The sequence below is a fragment of the Suricata suricatta genome, chromosome 7 (genome assembly GCF_006229205.1).
Source record: "Suricata suricatta isolate VVHF042 chromosome 7, meerkat_22Aug2017_6uvM2_HiC, whole genome shotgun sequence".
Classification (NCBI taxonomy): domain Eukaryota; kingdom Metazoa; phylum Chordata; class Mammalia; order Carnivora; family Herpestidae; genus Suricata; species Suricata suricatta.
The window spans coordinates 6,831,759-6,844,470 of NC_043706.1; the positions used below are offsets into that span (position 1 = coordinate 6,831,759).

At 40.8% G+C, this 12,712-nt stretch overlaps 1 long non-coding RNA gene across 2 annotated transcripts; it reads right to left on the minus strand.

Moving 5' to 3' along the window:
* Positions 1 to 1,989: 1,989 nt before the first annotated feature.
* LOC115297146 lies at positions 1,990 to 10,334 on the minus strand. 2 transcript variants are annotated; one of them, XR_003911302.1, is made up of 3 exons: positions 10,166 to 10,334; positions 2,750 to 2,923; positions 1,990 to 2,210 (listed from the first exon to the last, which is right to left on the minus strand). It is a non-coding gene; the product is annotated as an uncharacterized LOC115297146 (long non-coding RNA). The 2 variants fall into 2 exon arrangements; XR_003911303.1 differs by lacking the exon at positions 10,166 to 10,334 and adding an exon at positions 8,116 to 8,138.
* Positions 10,335 to 12,712: the final 2,378 nt, after the last annotated feature.

A 12,712-nucleotide genomic window follows, 5' to 3' on the forward strand; every position in this document is an offset into this window, starting at 1 on the left:
CATTCTCTTCTAAATCCTAACTGAACTAAAATCAGCAGACCACATCTTTTCACGGCCCAGGTATCATTGTTGGAAAAACAGAGGTACATTGATGCCACTCTGCCCCGATCAAAGCAGGTGTGTGGCCATGCTCTGACTGGGAGACATGGTGGGAGCAGTACAGACGGTGTTAGTCGCCACAGGACTTGGTGTGCTAAGATACATGTCACTACCCCAGCATTGTTCATCTTTGATTTAAGATGCAGGTTCCTTTCTTCTACCCTTTGATCAGCAGGAAAAGTGGTTGTTGGTCAGGACATGCTAGGTAAATTCTGTAATCACTGGGAGCCTAAAAGTCAGTGTGTAAACGGGACAATACACCCGATATTTTGCTTCCAAGAAAAGAAAAGAATTTTTAAAAATGTGTTTCTGTTTTTGTGCCTTCACACTTGGGAGCTTTGGGGGTCTTGTTTTATAAGCATAATGAATCAAAATTTATCAGGCCTCTACTGCAATGAGGCCCTCAGATGGCGGCATTATCCGGAGACCCAGATATTTGCGCTGCGAACTTCAGTAGGTGAAATAGAAAACGATCAGCAAGCAATGAGGACTATTATAAGGGAAGCATCATTTAAAATGAAGGCTTCAACATCTGTTTCGCTTTCTAATTACAAATGCAACACTCCCTCCTGGCACCCAGTCTGACCAACACTGCCATGAATCACAACCATAAAAAAGCTAAAAGATGAAGTGATTTATGTGGTTGCAGATGCTTTGTATTCAGAACCGCATGCATGTTTCAATCATGTTGCTATCATGCAGCAGTTGAAATCAGGTGGGATAGAGGGAGGGGAAGCACACGCACGCACACACACACACACACACACACGAGACACAATTAACTTTGGAAAGTTCCTTCAGTCATTAGTCAGTAAATATTTTTGGGGACACCTGGATGGCTCAGTCAGTTAAGCATCCAACTCTCGGTTTTGGCTCAGGTCATGATCTCAAGGTTTCTGAGCTGGAGCCCACATGGGGCTGTGTGGTAACAGTGTGGAGTCTGCGTGGGAGTCTCCGGATCTCCCCCTCTCTCTGTTCCTCCCCCACCTGCACTGTCTCTCTCAAAATAAATAAATAAATAAAATAAAAATAAAATATTGTTTATTTATTTATTTATTAAAAAAAACCTACTGTGACCGGAATGGTTCTGGCCTCTGGGGACAAAGGAATAGACAAAACACATAGTCCTCAGGGTGGCCGTGTGGCTCAGTTGGTTACGTATCTCCCTTTGTCTCAGGTCATGGTTTCACAGTTCATGGCTTCAGGCCCCACGACGGGCTCTGTGCTGACAGCTCAGAGCCTGGAGCCTGCTTCGGTTTCTGTGACTCCCTCTCTCTCTCTGCCCCTAACCCACTCATACTCTGTCTCTGTCTCACTCAAAAACAAACCTTTAAAAAGAAACAGTCTTCGAAGTGAAAACCTAATTGTTGAAGGAGATGTTTAAAAAATACAATTGCACACTTAAATATATAATTATTACCATGATGTTTCATGTTTGCCTTCAGTGAAGGCAAATTTCATGGTTCTGTGACAATGAAATTTTCCGCAAAAATCCCAAGAAGATAGCGAAACCCTAAGGAGACAGCAAAAAGACCCCGGGAAGCATTCAGCGGACTCGTAGGAAACACAACTCTTCCAGGACTTTTCAATTTCTGGTCAATCAGCAATGAGAAGATGCGTGTGGGTAATTTAAATAGAATATTAAAGATGAAATTTATAGATTTAAGTTTCTAAAATTATGGGCTTAAGGAATGAAAACGCTACCTAATCCCTGTGTCAACCATTCTACCAAGAAGTAATGAGTCTAGTGTAGATTAGTATGGAAGAGTTTGGTGCACAGAAATAGAGCTGTGAAGGGTGCTGAACTCGCTGACCCCGGAAGTGGGTATAGACAGAGCAGGGCAAATACCCCCCTGTGCTGACAGAGACGCATGCCCAACTTGCCATGGATCCCTTTATGGTTTCTGACTTCATGATGGGGCGAAGGCCAGACGCATTCCATAGAAAGCAGGCACTGAATTTTGAACTTGGGTCTTTTCCAGGGCCGGCGATGTGCCGTAGGATCCTCTCCCATGACACTGGTCAGGGGTGAGTGGTCGCCAGGGAGACAACCTGTCGCTAGGACAACGCTCCCATTTGCCCGAAAGTACAGAGGAATCAGATCTTCTTTTCTGCCAATAAAAAATAATATTGCATTTAACGTATGTATCATATATTATATACACTTATATATAATTGTATAAATATAATAAATAAATAGAAATATAAGTCTATATATAAAACTATATGAGTATATTTCATTTTTTTCCGTAACGTGTAAAATATTGGCATCTGCACTGCATTCATCTGATTATTTACAGTAAAAATACAGAACTTGGGACACCTGGGTGGCTCAGACTGTTAAGCATCTGACTTCAGTTCCAGTCATGATCTCACAGTTTGGGAGCTCATGCCCTGTATTGGGCCCTGTGCTGACAGCTCAGAGCCTGGAGCCTGCTTTGGATTCTGTGTCTCCCTCTCTCTCTGTCCCTCCCCTGTTCAGGCTCTGTCTCTGTCTCTGTCTCTCTCTCAAAACTAAATAAATATTAAAAACATTTAAAATTTTTTAAAAAAGAAAATACAGAAACTTTTATGAAAAATCTGATAAATAGCCTTTGCTTTCCACCTCTCTTTTATAAAAACGACATCTACACAGGTGAACATCACTTACCTGTACATGAAAACACAAGTCATTGTGCCCACTAAGCAGGAGTAGGAATACTAGAGACATCTCTGCAAAAGTGACAACGTTCCAAAAACTTTCACTCATGACGGCCAAGGAGATATGACAAATCGTGTGCTTATAAGATGAAGTTAGCGATTAGGAACCTACAGTTGCTGAAATCTGAAAGAGCATAATTAGATGGGAGAGAAAGCCACGCTGGTAAAGTCTAATTAATATGGACCCAGTTTGTTCATTAAAAATTTTGTTTCCCAGGGGCACCCGGGGGTGGTTAAGTGTCGGACTTGGGCTCAGGTCATGATCTAGTGGTCTGTGAGGTCAAGTTCCACGTCGGGCTCTCCTGACAGCACAGAGCCTGCTCGGGATTCTTTCTTCCCCTCTCTCTCGGCCCCATTCTCTCTCACTCTCACTCTCTCTCTCTCTTTCTCTCTCTCAAAGATAAAATAAAAACATAAAAATGATAAAATTTATAAAACAATTTTCCCTTAAAACTATGTTGTGCATGGTAGACAGTCAGAAATGTGTATTTTTTCAGTGTGTTATACAAGGGATAAAACATTTTAGCCTTCTTCTATAAGACAGTGAAATGTTCATTTCATAGAAGAGGTCTTTTATGTATACAGAAACATTTTTGCTTATAAATCTATATTTTAAAACTGTGCATATCTTGTTGAGTGATTCCTTTTTTCTCCTTCTTCCAAAACATACATACATAATCCTTGCCCTAGGAAATCACTGAAGGTTTCATTTCAATAGTAGAACATAAATATTAAAACAATAGCTAAGTAAACAAGAGGATTTCAAAGACAGTCTAAACTCACACAGATCTCCATTTGGAAACTGACTCCACTAAATATCAACGGTAGTTAATATCTATCAGCCTTATTTACCGCATGCATAAAATGGGGACAAAAATACAATTCTCACAAGGTTCATGTGAAAGTTCAATGACGTAATGTATGTAACATGCCCAAAATGGGGCACGGCCCATAAACATAATTTAACAGAGGTTAACATTATCAGTTATTCTTTGGTAAAGTGTCTTTGGAAACCACCTTTATGACATAGTCAGATGGTAAGTAACTGCAATCAACGTTTGGAAACATCAGCTGTGACAACTTTTCCCCACATCTAAAAGGAGTCCTCCCTGATAACACATGAGCACATTTTCCCTTGATCCTTTCTCACAGACAATGGAGAATGGCTGATCACTTTCATCTGTTCTAATAACACTTCACATAATAAAAATCACTATTAACTGACCCCTTCTACTTATCCTTCCCCTCACTTAAAAAAAATCCATCTCATTTAACCCTTTCGAATTGGGCTTGTTTTCCAACTCCTTAGGAACCATTGTGGCTCACCTTTGGACCCTCCACATTTTCTCTTGTAATTATGAAGGCACAAAATGGATACAGTGCTGTGAGTCTGACCCGTGCTAGCACATTGTGCAAATTACCGGTGGAAAAAGAAGACATGAAAGAGCTTCGGTTTTATGGCCAGATATTGTGCTGTCTCTATTAACAGCGATGCATTGCTGATGCAGCTCTCAGACACTAACAACCTAACCTGAAGGTCCCTATCATTGCCGTGTAAATATCTTGGTTATTTCTCTTCTTATTGGGACTTTTTTCTTTTTTTTTAATTTTTTAAAATTTATTTTTGAAAGAGAGAGACAGCATGAGCAGGAGAAGGGCAGAGAGAGAGAGAGAGAGAGATGGAGACACAGAATCCGAAGACAGGCTCCAGGCTCTGAGCTAGCTGTCAGCACAGAGCCCGATGCGGGGCTCGAACCCACGAACTGTGAGATCATGACCTGAGCCGAAGTTGGACGCTTAACTGACTGAGCCACCCAGGTGCCCCTGGGGACTTTTCTCTACCATAAGTTTCCTTATCCTAATAAGGCAATGCACAGAAAGTTAAAAAAAATAATAATTACTGTAATGTGGAAACACAAAGCAAGGTCACTGTCATGCAAATAACATGGCTGATTGTATCTGTTTTCCTTTGCATATTGTCTCTATTTACAGACCATCTTCTTAACATGCATTCATATAATTTTAGAATTGGAAAAGACACTAACAATAATGAAAACAAGCATTTTTATAGTAGTGTGGAGAGAAAGGCTGCATGGTCAAAAATGCCTAATATATCACATTCACCTCTTGAAAACTCCAGTTTCATTGATATATGAAAGTCTAGAGAGTCCAGTGGTAAATAAAAATGTCCAATTCGTCTGACCAGGTTTTTCTCAAACCCATTTTATAATGGAAACTTTGAGGGATCCGTACTTACATCCAACAGAAGTTGCGTTCCAAGTGGAATACACTGAAAATGCTAATATTGCCCAAACTTATTATTGTCCACAAGCAAACTGAGGACCAAAGTGGGCACGTGCCCCATTCTCATTTCTTTTATTTTTCCTCTAAAACCTTAGCATTCTCCCTCACCCTCTTTGCTCCCCAGATATTTCTGATGGCTGCATTTGACCCCAAATAGCTAAACGTGCTTTCACCATCCTCCAACAAAGAGAGAGAGCAAAATTGCAGATCTGTATGTAGAGGTAATTTCTAATCTATTCCCTATACATCTCCTCTGCATGCATTTCCTAAAGATATATTGCTGCAAATGTTGCTGGAAGAAATGTGTATGAAATGTGTATTCTTGGCTGTAGACGAGAGATTGTGGTCTTTGATCTGTCTTTGAATATGTATTTGCACAGTCAGGCTTCCTGGTTTCAAGTCCTGCTAACATGTGAGGACATGACAAAGCATGAGGTCACCATGAAGTCATAAAATATCCCAAATGTTGATCAATATTAACTTATGAGTGCATGTGTAAGGCACACATCTCATTTTTCAGCTGGTGATTCCTATTACCAGAAAGAGCCTCATGGAAGAGAATTATACAAGTCCTTTCCCATCAGACTGGAAACTGAAAGCCATGGAAAGCATCCATTTTGAGAAACAGGTCACTTTTTATTATTGTGTATGACCTGGGGCAAGTGTCTTCATTTCCACTCTAAAGAATAATCCATTTGAAAATCACTTTGAGACCCTCACATAACAGATGAGAGCAGTGTACTATCAAAAACCTGAATAGGAAAGAGCTTGAGAATTGATTTTCTATGTTGCTGTGACCAATCTGCTTTTCATTAGCTCCACTAACATCAGTACTAAATATATAAAAATAAGAGTCGCGTGTGGGTGGGGGGTGGTGTGTTGTTCTGTTTCTGTTTTATCTTAACATCACCCGCAATGCCGCTGCCTTCCGATGAAAGAGAAGGGGACAAACAAGCCTCATCCTTCTCTTACTTGTCCTCAAGACCAAAATCACCCCGTTTTCCCAAGTCAGCAAATGCCTCCTACATCCGAGGCACTAATGTTGGCTCCTGAAAATATTGCCTGCTTGTTAAATCACCCACACTGGATAGGCCCTTAAAGAGCCAGACATGCCTTGAGATTTACTGCCACAAGTGTGTAGATCTTTCTAAAGCCTGCAATTCTCGCGAGTCTTTCCCCCAAACAACGCTCCCGCTGTTCATCCCTGCAGAGGGCAACGGAGAGCCACGCTGCTGGCCAGATCCTTCCTCGCACCCCAAAGACACAAGTGAGCCCGGGCTCCAGGGCTGGGGCCTTTGTAGGACCTCAACAGCAAATCAGAGTCATGTGAATGGCTTTAAGCTGACCCATCTTTTCTTTTTAATTTAGCAGCATGAGCAACGGCTTGGGAAAGACCAATTAGGCTGATCCATCGTTCCTTCAAAGGCCTGATTGTTCTGCTGCTTGGTCAAGTCTGCGCACTATGCATAGAAAGGCTGTAGACGCCAGAGTCCCGACACAAACCTACAGGCCTTCTGGCTTTCCCCGACTCCAGCCCACTCCTTCTCCTGGGTAGGCAGATGTGGTCTTGTTTGGCACCTCAAAGGTTGGCTCACCCCATCAGCCTCCTTTAAACCATCTCAGAACAGGTTTCATGAATTAACCTCCTTTCGTGGCGTCTAACAGTCACAAGCCCTAGTGATATTGGCTTGGTAGCAAAGAATTCCATAGCTAGGCAGCGGCGTATTTTCATTTTCCAGCTAAAATTGTCTCGTGTGCTCTCTGCATTAGCATTTATAGCACAGCCAATGTGCTTCAAAGCTGACAGTGTCCCGTTCCTCTTTACTACGGTATCCCCGGATTGCAGCATTAAACACGCGTGCAGCGAGAAGATGTGCAGGAGACCCCTGTATGGCTGCCCCCATCGGGCAGCTCCAGCTTCAGTTCAGGTTTAATACTGACCACTTCCATAGCCCCAGAAAGTAAATTAACTGGTTATCGGATGAGACACAAGGTTTAAAATGAAATGTCTTAGAGCCTTGTGGAGCTTAGTTGAGAGATGGTTTTCTTTTCTTAAAAAAAATTATTTTTTTTAATTTTCTTTTTTTTTTATTTTTTTTTCCATAATATTTTATTGTCAAATTGTTTTCCATACAACACCCAGTGCTCTTCCCCTTTTGAGAGAGAGAGAGAGAGAGAACATGCACGAATGGAGGAAGTGGCAGGGGCAGGGTTGGGGTTGATCTAAAGTGGACTCTGTGCTGACAGCAGAGAGCCTGATGCGGGGCTCACAACTCATGAAGCGAGATCATGACCTGAGCTGAAGTCAGCCACTTAACCGACTGAGCCTCCCAGGTGCACTTTGAGAGATGGTCTTCAGCTGCTTCTGGCTCCCATTTGGTAGGTACTTTATAAAGACCTACACTCCTGGCCAATTTTCAAATTACTCATACCATACTTCCCCTTCGCTAATGGCATCTTGGGATTTTAGATCCACAAGGATCCATAGAGAGCAGATGATGATTGAGCAATTAAGCCATATTATCATAACACCGTAGACCAGTGTTCCCAGAGTATGGTTCCCGAGACCAGCAACATCAACCTCAACAGTCCGGAAACTTGCTAGAAAAGCAAACTCCTGCCCCCTCCTCCAGACCTGTTGGCTCACAAATCCTGGGACCAGAAAGCTGTGTTTAAGTCCTCCAGGTGAGTTTGATGCCAGCTACATTTTGGGAATCACTGCCTTAGACGTTTTTGAGGCTTTTGAGATTTACAAATTATTGTGACATATACCAGTTTCACTTTGTTTCATAATAACGTCATCAAGTAAGCAGAGCAGATAGGAGCTGTTTCAACTTCCTGAAGAAGAAACTGTACCTTAGAAAGAAAATCTGCTCAAGGGCATCCTGCTACAAATGCTAAAGCAAGACTAGATCACAGGGCTTCAAGTTCAACATTTATTCCGGGGCATCCGGTTATCTGGGTAGTAGCAAAGTTTCTACTGAGAGGACCGAGAAGCCAAGGGAGGCTCACCTGGCCCTAGTCACTGTCTTGGCTGGATTGTCCAGGTAGAGCCCTTTATGGCCGAGCACCACAAAAATAATTAAAAGAAAAAAAAAGAAAGTTAGAAAATTTTGGATTGGGGAACCTGGGTGGCTCAGTCGGTTAAGCGTCTGACTTCCGCTCAGGTCATGATTTCACAGTTCGTGAGTTTGAGCCCCTCATCAGGCTCTGTGCTGACAGCTCAGAGCCTGGAACCTGCTTCAGATTCTGTGTCTCCCTCTTTCTCTGCTCCTTCCTCCACTCATGCTCTGTTTTTGTCTCAATAATAAATAAAAATTAAAAATTTAAAAAAAAGAAAATTGGATTTAGGACAAGGGACAAAATTAAGGAACGAGGAGACTCCAAATTTCTGAGAAAAGTATATGAGGTGAGAGGAAGCAGTCAAGCCATGAAAAGTAGGAAAGAGAAGAAGAGCCCATTTAAACAATGGAAGAGAGCTGGGCTGGACATTCTTCTTAGGCCTTGTGGCAGGAAAAAAATCACTCAGATTCAGAACCACGTCTATGACAAATATGGAAGCCACAAAAAATTGTCCTGTCCCCAAACACGTTCAAGACAGTTTTCCCCCCTTATTTACCTTTGCATCTCAGTTGCCAACACCAGTGTTTCTAACACTGTCGGTAGACCAACCATCCCAGACATATCAGAGTAATTGTCTTAAATTCAGATTCCTGAGCAATGCATTTAAATTTGCCAGATCTGGAGTTGGGGCACAAAATCACTCTATGCCATGTCTCAGGTGAGCTTTCTAGGTTAAGGTCAATAGCTAGATGAATGAGTTCATAGTCTGCACTGTGTGTGTGTGTGTGTGTGTGTGTGTGTGCACTCGCACATGCACATGCATGTATGTGTATGTGTTAACTAGTATTTTGTAACAAAAAGTGGAGGCGGGGGACTTCCTTCTTAATATTCAAAGAAGGCCAAGGGAAAGACCTCTGGTTTGAACCCAAAGTGGAAGAAAAAAGTGTGACCCTGGACATAATGGAAAAGCCCTCTGTGTGAGTGATCCCTATCTGAATTGAGGAAGAAGGAAATAGTATTGACAATGGATCCATGTGGTCATGCCTACTCCAACATATCACTACATTATGGTAAAAATAAATATTGTTTGTTTTCTAAGTACACATATTACATAAATATACTATATGACACTGAAAATATTCAGAGGTGGCATGATTCCATGGGAAAAATAAAGAGTAATTTCTAGGTCCAAAGATGCAGTGTCTGGAAAATCATATTCCACACCTTACCCCAGGCACTTAATTCTACTAACAGGAAACACAATTGGATAGATTTCTATTTGTGTGAGAGGTCCTGACTCTGTTTCCTCTTGCCAATTTGCCATCGCTTAAAAATTAGGACATAAAAAGTCATAAAAAAAAAAAAGCAAATGTGAAACAAATAAATGAGTTGGCCCAATGCATCTCAAGTCAATTCAATCTGCTCCAACTACTACTAGTTCTTTTCTTTAATCCTAAACCAATGTTCTCCAACATATACTCCCAGCGATTGTGATTTACTTGGTTTGGAACATGGCCTGGGCTTTGGAATATGCAAAAGATCCCCAGAGGATTCCAAATGTTCAGATAAACTTGGGAACCAAGACTCCACTTGCATAGGGCAAAAGTAAAGCAAGCACGGAGTATGATACTGAAATGCAATTATTTTCCCTGACTCCACGTTGTGTTTGCTATTTTTTACATCCTGTAGAATAAATTTCAGGTGTCCAGCAGGAAAAGGCAGCCCTTCCTTCACCTGGCCACTTGGTCTTTCCACTTTCATTTCTGTCTTGCCACCCAGCAATTCACACTCAAGGAATGTGAAACTTTCTCAAATCAATAACTATCTGTTGAATTGGGTAAATAAAACAGAAAATATGTTCAGATGGATGTCTAAAACTACTGTAACATGCCCACGAGTAAAACTTAGAAGTACCCTGTGGATTTGGGGAGCGGGGCAGGATATTCTGTATTTTTTATTTAACAGCTAAGGTTTGCTCTCATTTTCAATCACTAATTACCAAATATGTCAAAGACTTTGTTCTAAGCCTTCAGTCGTCAGAGCTAGTAAGATGGGTGCTCTCGTGATTCTCCTTCCAACTGTGTTTCCTTCTCCATGGTTCTTCCTCTTCTGTTCCCACCTTCTGGTCTCTGTGGCCTGAGGCCATGCCCACTTGCTGGCTTGGAGAGGCGTCTCTTTCAGATACAAGATACAAGTGTAAGATACAAGATACAAGACACAAGAACGTACTGCAGCCCATCACCATACATAATGAAAATGAAAGTTGAACAAGAAAGAGGGAGTAGAAATCACACTTCCTTTCCATTTTATACACACGTTCACAGATTCACACTTCAAATCGATAGGGATACAGGGGCGTTCATCTAAAAGACTCTCATGCATTTCTGTCATCCCGTTTCCTGGTTTGGTTGCTTTTCCAGAGAAGCCACATCTTTGTCACACCCAGTCATATCCTGTCCAGCCTATCCATAAATCTCAGAATAGCCACTCATGTATATCCAAAATAACAGTCTAGAAATATCTTTCCCAGCAATTTGAGCTGCAATTCCAACCAAAAATGTGGTGACTGTCTCACCCACATTCTTCCTGACCTCTAGGTCAGGGTTTGCTTGTTTGGTTGATTGATTGATTGACTGATTGATTGATTCCCAGCTACCCACTCTGTCGATATGAGAATCTGGTTCTATCTAATGACATTAGATTGAAGGCAATCCACCTGAATTATTCCAAACTACCTTAGAAAACATCGTTGCTCCAAAAAGGAACTGAGTCTGTTGGATTCTACAACAGAGATTTATTGTGACTTTTTAACTTAATAACGTTACTTTAAGAGCAAAAGAAACAGTCTTGGGAAAAAGCATCAGAAATTGCTACCCCTGTAGAGAGCTGGCAGCCAGCCTTCTTGTCTGTCTAAATGTGTGATTACCATCGCCAAACATGAGATAGTACATTTATATCAAATCCATAAACTTTCTCTCAACTGTGTGAATCTACTCCAATGTATGGCAAAACATGGATCTGAAATTACAGGCACACCTCCAACCACCGAACATTATATCACAAAGAAAAACATAAACAAAGGTAAATTTAGAAATCATAAAATAAGAGCATGCTACACTTATGCCGTGTCATTTGGCATTTTCCAAGAGAGCTCAGAAGCTAACGTATTTGCTCCTGTTGACACTTGTGGATAATGTATTCATCTTTAATGAAGACGTTAAAAAAAACCGATCTGGAGCTGGTACATTTCAGAGGATGAAATGGCTTATTATGATATATCAGGGAAGATGTTATTAGTTTTGTTGTAAAGGGACTAATACTAAAGATAAAAAACTTTTGTGCTTAGATCCAAGATAAACAAGCCTACTGAGACAACACTGCTTTTTAAAAGTATCTGGGCAGGGAAAAATTATATGAATCAAAAAAAAATTTGGGCACGTCTATTATGTACCCAACTTTGTGTAAAAGGCTTATAGCATAAACTCCTGATGTTGAGTTTACACTTCCAATTGGTTTCACCTTCATTTTTGAAAACCATACTGGAAGTGCTTTGGTTAATATTTAAGGTATATTTTAATATTTTTAAAAATATATATAATCTCAACTTATTCTTTCCAGTGAAATTTTTAATTTCCTTTTTGTTTGGGGTTTTTGTTTTGGGTAGCAGGGCTAAGTAAGGAGAGGGGAAGAGACAATAAGAATGGAGGAAACTTCTTACCCAGCGGTAAAGCCAGTAACACTATCAGCCAACTTAAACACTCCCAACTACAGCTCTACATAAACTTGTTTCTGAGGTTATGAAAATTAGTGATTTTCCACTCAGGTTAACATTTTGATTCCGTGTCTTTTTTCTTAAACAGGCTAATTCTGTCAATGAGACTAAGTATAAATATGAGAACATTTTTTTGTAAAAAGAAAGTCCTAGATAAGGATTTCTGAGGCTTAAGAGTGTAAATATTTGATTCTTCATGAGTAGGGATAAGACTATTTGTTAATTTAAACCTGGGATCTGAAAGGCCTTTGAAAATAAGTAATGGCGCAACCAGGTTATTGATTATGTCTCAAACTACAATTTGAGAAGGCAAAGATATGTTTCCTCCTTTGGCCAGAAGGAAGGGACAGATGCTTTTTTTTCAAAATGGAAATAAGTTTACAGTTTTGTAAGTTATAATAGTAATAGTGTTTTATTACACAAATTCAAATACCAGAAGGCAAACTCCAGAAGGTTATCTCAAATAATGTTAGATTGTTAATGGGTTAAATGAATATCATCAAGAAGCCGTAGCATATTTTCCATAAATCTGGAAAAACACTTTCTGGCTTATGTAGGGGTTAAAAGAAAACCAGGCCATATTGGAGTATAGGAAGAGGGGGGCCTAAGTGGCTCAGTCGGCTAAGTGTCCAACTTCAGCTCAGGTCATGATGTTACAATTCATGGGTTCAAGCCCTGCATTAGGCTCTGTGCTGACAGCTTGGAGCCTGGAGCCTGGAGCTGCTCCAGATTCTGTGTCTCCCTCTCTCTCTGCCCCTCCTAGCTTGTGTTCTG